The 7,867-nt window shown below is 36.7% G+C and overlaps 1 long non-coding RNA gene across 1 annotated transcript; it reads left to right on the top strand.

Moving 5' to 3' along the window:
- Window positions 1-2,109: 2,109 nt before the first annotated feature.
- On the top strand, window positions 2,110-5,441 carry LOC133393741 (uncharacterized). Its single transcript, XR_009766358.1, has 2 exons — window positions 2,110-2,634; window positions 3,399-5,441. It is a non-coding gene; the product is annotated as an uncharacterized LOC133393741 (long non-coding RNA).
- Window positions 5,442-7,867: the final 2,426 nt, after the last annotated feature.

The following is a 7,867-nucleotide window of genomic DNA, read 5'->3' as shown; positions in this document are numbered from 1 at the left end:
ATGTTTACGGCAAAAGGAGGCCTCAATCTTCTTATACCAGAAGTTAAGCTAAAATCATTACTTATCAAAAGGCATATATAAGAATGAGATTACATTAAATACACTCTAAATTTCATGATAGGCTTCTACAATCCGCCCAATATAACAGAAATTCCACCATTCTATCCATGCTTAAACAGAATAACGTTAGAAACGGCTTACCTATCAACAGCAATTATCCAAAAACCAACAGTTAGTTCAACTTTCAAAGCAATAGTAAGTTATTACAGCAGCACACAAATAATTTAAAAACACATCATAAATTTTAATCATGTATGTCGCTACATAAATGGCAAACAATTGAATTCAGAACCAAAAGTTCTACACATTTGCTATCAAATGAAAAGAAATACATGCAGGAACTTAATGTATAAATTAGAGGTGTGCCAGATGAACCAGAAAAGTACGGTTCATTCAGTTTACGTGAAAAATTCGGTTCACTAACGACAATTAAAATAACCGAAATGCCCACCTCTGGTAGAAATTATTAAAAAAAAACTCCCAATTGTCACAAATGTGGATGTGTTAGTAGTCACAAAGACATTCAACACATGTTCAAAAGGTGTCATGAAGAAAAAGGGAATTCAGGAGCATTTCTCTACAGTACCAGAAAGGCATACATTTGAATTACTGGCGAATAGCTCCCCGCTGATAAAAACAGTAACTCTATTCTACATAATCGACGCTAATTTTCTCCGCCGTTTAAGCTACCTTAATGATCAGCACTTTCGTTTCTCTAGTTGCAGTAACACAAATATACAACAAAAACGGGGCCTTTTCAATGCGCGGCACCACATTGAACCTTCCCTGTCGTGTGAGAAAGGAGCGAAACAAAATAAAAAAAACGGATGAACATAAAAAAGCACGATTAGCACGCTTGTTGTCGTGTTGGGAGGGGGATTTCCTCTACTTTCTTTGCTTTTGAAAGTGAACAGTGCATACGATGTCCTAAAGCAGCGGTGCTGTATACCAGTAAGGAAACTTTTTTGCGATTGCTCCTCTGGAAAGAACTTTGCAGTGCCGATGCATTAGCGCGATGATGAAATTCACAACGCGCCGCTCAGACGATGTAATGAAACTTTGCTTTTAAGTGCTCGGAAGACCTCTGCTTACCGCAATGCATCTACCCGATCGGTTACTATCTTCCGTGCATCGTTGTGAGCTCCCGTGGATGGCATGGTGTAAATGCATTGGTAAACATAAAGATTGTTTTAAAAGCAAAAACACCACGTACAGCCACTCTATCTTTAAAAGCGCAGTATCTCGGTGCATTCGAAGTAAACGGGGTAAGCATATGTAATGACCCTCACGAACCTGCCCCCGATGCCCCTGACGAACCAGATCAAATCTGTTAATGTAGGGTACATTTCATACGTGCCGCTATACCAAATATACCTCGTGTCGAGCACGTGGTGGATAATGATGATCGTTTCAAAAGTTAGAAGAGGAATCTTACCTTCGTGATGATATTATTCACCATCTTTGTTTGGATTTCCTACGTAAGAGCAATTGACATTTAGAATCGAATTGAATATCCTGCGTATGGCCCTAGCCTTCACGGCCGTAGTGACAAAGTTAGCTACATTGTAATCGCAACAACTCAATCAGAATGGCTGAAATAACATTTATGGACAAATGAAGGGATAATTGGCTCAAGCTGCTATAGATCTTCCAGCTTCAAGCTGCACTTTAACGTCACGTTACTCTGGGCAGGTGAATATCTGGAAAGTCTATTGAACGATTTCACCTCCTACGAAACGAATTACTCGTTAACATACAATATCATCGAGCAGTGCAATTTGCTTCTTTTTCTTTTGGCTCAACAACCGATGTCGGTCAAGGCCTGCCTGTACCCACTTGTGGGCTTGGCTTTCAGTGGCTAATTGATTTCCCCCCATAGCAGGATAGTCAGTCCTATGTATGGCGGCGCGGTCTATTTGGGAATTGAACCCATGACGGGCATGTTGTTAAGTCGTACGAGTTGACGACTGTACTACGAGAGCGGCTCGTGGAATTTGCAAATTGCAGTTATAAATAAAAAATCTATTTTCCATCTGACAGACGAATTTACATAGCATTCCGAGACCGTGCCAAGCCCAACTGACCTAACCAAACCCGTCCGGTATACAATGATGTTTTCTGTCCAATCTCACCGATATAAACGAGCAAATGGTCGTGCCAATCATCCGGTTACGAAGCATTCATATTTTTCGTTTACATTTACTTCGGTACTGAATGGGTTTGACAGGGCGAGGAACAAACCTAAGAAAGGCTAGCACCTAGTGGCTTTGCAATTCCTGCATTTCATTGAGTCAATCTTCCTTCTTTGATCGATTTCGGTAGTTCGTACAAACAAGCCTTTCTCTATCTATTACTATTAGAAATTTTCGTATTTCACCTGTTTTTTCCATCCACTGACCACTTATTGACTATCTTTTGATGCCTTTCCATTGAACAGGGACCGCCTCGGATACCGACGTAGAGCGGCCGAATAAAATAATCTAATTCCTGATCGGACCCGGTATTAACATCGAACATCCTTCCGACAGCATCTTTAACATAAACAAGGCCACGGGGGAAATATTTGTGCTTAAGGTAGGTCAAAGCTCTGCACTTGGAAGAGCACGTTATATGCCAATGACGAAAAACAAAACAAAAACACTGCAATTAAGTGTGACGACATGAAATGAAACGAAAAAAAAAATGAGAATTGCGGCAACACCACAACATTGAAATGAAATGGAAAAAACCTTTTATGTTCCTACGGTTGATAACATTCGATCAGAGTGGTGCAAAAGTTGACTGCACAACCCGTTCGCCATCTGAAGCTGAATGGATATGATGACCTTTTTGTTTCAGAATTATTTAATCGTTGAAAGTCTTTACAGCCATTTTTGCAGAAATTTAAAGATAATGCGTCTCTCCTGTGCGATGCATCCTTGGCCCAAAAGAGAAACTTTTCGATGGAAAAATTGGATTTTGGTCTACTGTACAGTTTTGTATAACTTCTCACTTATGTCATGTGTCCGGTGTGTAAACGATTCGGGTCATACTACAAGAACAGATAATCGTGCTCAGTATGCCTTACTTACTTAGTATGCCAGTCACTAATTATTAGCACAAGCAATTAAAGAAATTTAATTAAATCAAGCAATTTTGTAGATTTTTTCTAGCTGGTAACGAGCAAATCCGACGCAACCATCATCAACAGCGTCCACAGAGTTTTTAAGCTTTATTAAGTCAAACACATTTTCATTCCAAAACCTTTTAATGAATTATGCAACCCAAGCGTACATGTCCGTAATGATGGAAAGTTATAATATATGTCTTTGTCTCTTGCCTATTGTTCACATGTACAGGTGACCGATAACGATGGGATCGACGAGAGCGCCAAATACCACGTTTACCATTCGTGAGTGATTGTAAAGCTGAAAGATATCAACGATAATACGCCTTGCTTCAAGAAGCCGAACATCAGAAGAAGAAACAAAAACTGGGAACAAAAACCGTTACAGGTTCCAAAGCAAACACGTACTCACCGCCCTCCAAGGTTCCGAACATCCAGCTCGCTTGACCGGAATTATAACTTTTATGAAGCACGAATGCAACCAAAGACATCGATACAACCAGCCGCCAAGAACAAGAACACTTTCTTCGGTCGATAGTTCCGTCAAATTTCGATATGGTTCTGGTCGATTTTGTTTGTTTCTTTTATTTAACAAAAACTTGTTAAATAGCGTGGTTATGTCGATGTAAGCGTTTAATAAAATCAGCGCTGGTTGGTTTCGTTTTTCAAAGCAAAAGTCTGTTCGAAAACTCTCTACTGTTTGCTTGGAAACTTTACTACTACGGAATCCTTTGCATTTTGCACAAAAACTTCATTTTGCAGAGATTCATTTTGCTTCTGGAAAGCAAATAAAGTTGCTCACTTGTGCAAAGCAAACACTAACTTGAATTTTCAATCAATTACGATGAATGTCTCTATCAATAAAAACGATGATGCGGTAAACCATATGCAGGATAAGGATGGCAGCGATGGACAAAGGACGGGATGAGAAGCAGGGCATGTAAAAAGTGGATCAAAAGAGCGTTTGTTCCGGCGCTGCAATTGAGCTAAAACAGGAAGCTTCTGTTTGCCAATTTGAGAAGCATTTATTGAACAAACGTGCTGCACGACACAACTTCAATCGTTGCAATGAATGAACGTTAGGAAAGTGCCGTTTTCAGCATTTTCCTTTTTAAAATATAAGCATTGGACACACAAAAGATCCTCGAAGTCCGCGACAAGGAGCAGTCGTGTTTTTTTTTTTTTTTTTTTTTTTTGGAAGGCTTTGAGTCATCGTGTTTTCTGTGTTGATCTGCAACATAATGTAGTTTGCAGTCTAGGTGGAAAGATTCATAGGTACAGCTTCTTCCTATGTTTTTTTAGTTGAAGTTAATTTCATTATCAAAATATGAACGAATTGTTTATTTTCCAGTTTTTATGCACCATTCTTGCAATGATGATGCAATGATGTGTGATATTTTGTTGCGGTTATACGCTCGTAAAAATCCATGTTCCATATGTTCAATATATCTACAGTGATTGGTAAGGACTAGCAAACGAAAAGATTATGGTTGAAATTTTCTTAAATGCTGCTACCCGTGATTTGAAAGGATTCTTATTTGGTTCACTGATACAAATCTGTCAGCTTGATCGGCAAACGAGGTTGTAATTAAACGTGATCAGCTGTGAACGCCGTTTACCATTGATATAGAAGGGAAACCGTTTCAACAAATAATTACGATACCTGATTGATGCACAAATACAGTTATTTCGCCTAATTGTATATGTGTGTGTATTTATTTAAACAAGATGGAGGAAATTGTAGCATAAAGTATCAGTAAATAAACCATAAGCGTATTTTGCTCCAAAACACATGTGCTAAAATTAATTTAAAAAACACACATACACGTAACGCAAACATGCCCGAATGGTAATTGACAAATAGAAATAGGTTTTGCTTTTCATCAATCATTTCCATACCACCTTTGCACTTACATGACGGATAAACATCTGTTCAAAAGTAACCAAAAGCAAACCAATAGTTATATAAAACCGCAAAAGAAAATCAAAACCAACCAACAAACAAAACCGAAATATTTCAAATGATGTGCGATTCAATATTGGAAAGAAAACGTCACACATTCAACTATGAATCGGTTTGTGAATGTTTTAATTTAGGGTTTTTCCATATTCTGTGGTATAATACGAAATACGAAGGGACGAAAAAAAGTGTGTAACAAAAAAACAACACGATTTGAAAATACAAAAAACAAATGGGAAAATTGTAAAAGCCTGCGTGAAAAACTGACATTGTAAAGATAAGAGTTTAATAAAAAACTATAAAATTTAAATAAAATCTGGTTACAAGTACATTGCTTTTCTTAAATAACATTTCTAAGGATGAAACAAAACTGCTTACAATAAATAACAGATAACAGGTAATATGTTCAACACGTGCACATTAAATATAATTTTAATTTTCATGGATGTAGGTCGGCATTATACAGTCGTCAACTCGTATTACAGTGAAATCTATCTAAGGTAAATCTTCAAGGGACCGTCAACTTAGAGAGATATTCACGTTGAGGAAAACTGATGAAGTTGTTGATTTGAATTATCCATGAAACTACGGGAAAAACAAACCTTAGGTCAATAAGTTTATGAACAATCATCCAAAAATTCATCTAAGAGAAGTTTAGCTACCAAATCGCATATGCAGCTTGAAGCATATTCGCCTTAAGGAGATATTCATCTTGAAGAGACATACGATGTGTGGAATAAGAAGGCACCGACAACATTTTCATCTTATTGAAACAATTCATCTTGAAGAGACTACATCTTAGAGAGATTTTACTGTACTTAACAGCTACCCGTCATGGGTTCAAGGCGTGCCCCATACGAAGGACCGTGCTCCATACTTAGGACGAACTATCCTACTATGGGCAATGGGGTATGTATGAGTATGTAATGAAGGTATTCAATTTCCTTCCAGATGGATTAACTAATTCACTAAAAACGTGAAATACTTTTCTCTTTTTTCACTTTTTATGGTGCTTCATTGGGATTAACGTGTATTTATTTTGTAATTGTACTTAATGTTGAATTAACTCATGCGGTTTCACTTAATGCAATAGCCAATGGACTTCGAATACATCACAAAGAGGCTAAACGTTTAAGCTATTTCGCAGGACAGTTTATTCAATATTCCGAAATCATCCATTAGTTATGTTGTTTGTTTTTGTTTGTAAATCCTCAACGCAGGAAAAAACTTTTACTCTAAGATGGATCTATCGTCACCCGGAATCCTTATGGAACAAAACATACACAAAACTCAATGTATGCTTCACTGTCCTTGCAATGTTGGATGGTTGGCGGCGCGCGTTAGCTTTAGCATAACCAACCAAAATACCGATATACAACATTTTGGCATAAATTTTAACACGGCAAATACCTTTGCACTCCGGTGCAGATAAGTCACAGTCAACCAGTTTCTACAACAGGAACGACAAATTTGTATCTATGCCAGAAGCAGGACATTGCTGGGCACTTGCTTAAGCGAATTTTGAAAGAAACTCTAGAGCTTTGAGGAAAATGGGTTTAGGGAAGCGGAAAATCGGCATGGTTCCGTTTTCTTCGTCGGTTCAAAAGGTCCAACATTTCCGAAGATGTCCGCATGGATGGTCCTGAAATCCAATCAAACACGGTTAACACGGTTGAATATGAATATGAATATGCTTTGTGTTTCCAAATGCCATAACCGGCTAAACTTAAATTAAAAGTGCTCCTTCTTCGTTGTCTATAAGAAATTTTTATTAGAAGTAAAATGTTTACAAACTTATTTTTTTGCTAAGAAAGCTTTGAAAGCTGCAGATCATTTCCTTTTAAACTATTAAACATACGCAGTTGAACGTTAAACGAAATGATGTGTTTTATATTGAACTTTTAGTTTTCTAAAACGTTTGTTTTTCTCCAGTTGATGATAATAAAAATGTATTATCTTATTTTTATTATTTGTTAATATATTACTTAAATTTTTGAAATAGTGAGTAAGATTCAATAATTCTTGTACAGCAAAAATAATTTTAATGTTAATTATTTCCGAAAAATCAATTAATGATTTCAACGTTTGCATAAAACTTATTACAGCTTGTTAAAGTTTGATGCAACGATCATCAACAATATTGGTCGGCGATATTCGCTTCTAACGTGCTTGCCTATCATTGACTTACTTTATTTGATAACGTACTTTACATAAAATAAAAATTAATCTTACGTGTAACGTGCTTAACTCTTACGAGACTTGAACCTTTTTCGGGAATGTAAAAGCTTGCGATTGTTTAACTATACCAGAAGATCGATGCAAAATAACAATTTAAATTTACTGAACTGTACAACTTGGATTAACATTTTTTGTAACAAACTTTTTTATATACTAGAGGTGTGAAGCTAAAATTTGACGACTTTAAGGAACATTTTAGCTTCAACAGGTCAAAACAAGGAGTAAAAAGAATATATTTGTCCAACCAAAACAAAAGCGTTTGATTTTCTAATAGTGATCTTAAATACAGAATATCTTTTCTGCGCAAGTTATCTGTTACGATGGTAATGATATAAATACACAGCTGTAATATATAACCACAACAATTCTAGGTGTATCACGCACACGTCACATTTTATTTTTCTCGTTCATTAAAACAATTAAACGCTCCACACAAGTATTTTCCCACGGATAAACGATTATGTTAGCTTAATTTTCCAAAACAACATGCTCATAAAGCTCAA

This window comes from Anopheles gambiae, chromosome 3 (genome assembly GCF_943734735.2).
Source record: "Anopheles gambiae chromosome 3, idAnoGambNW_F1_1, whole genome shotgun sequence".
In the NCBI taxonomy this organism is placed as follows: domain Eukaryota; kingdom Metazoa; phylum Arthropoda; class Insecta; order Diptera; family Culicidae; genus Anopheles; species Anopheles gambiae.
Note: the sequence above shows the minus strand (reverse complement) of the source record. Positions and strands in the feature narration are given on the sequence as shown.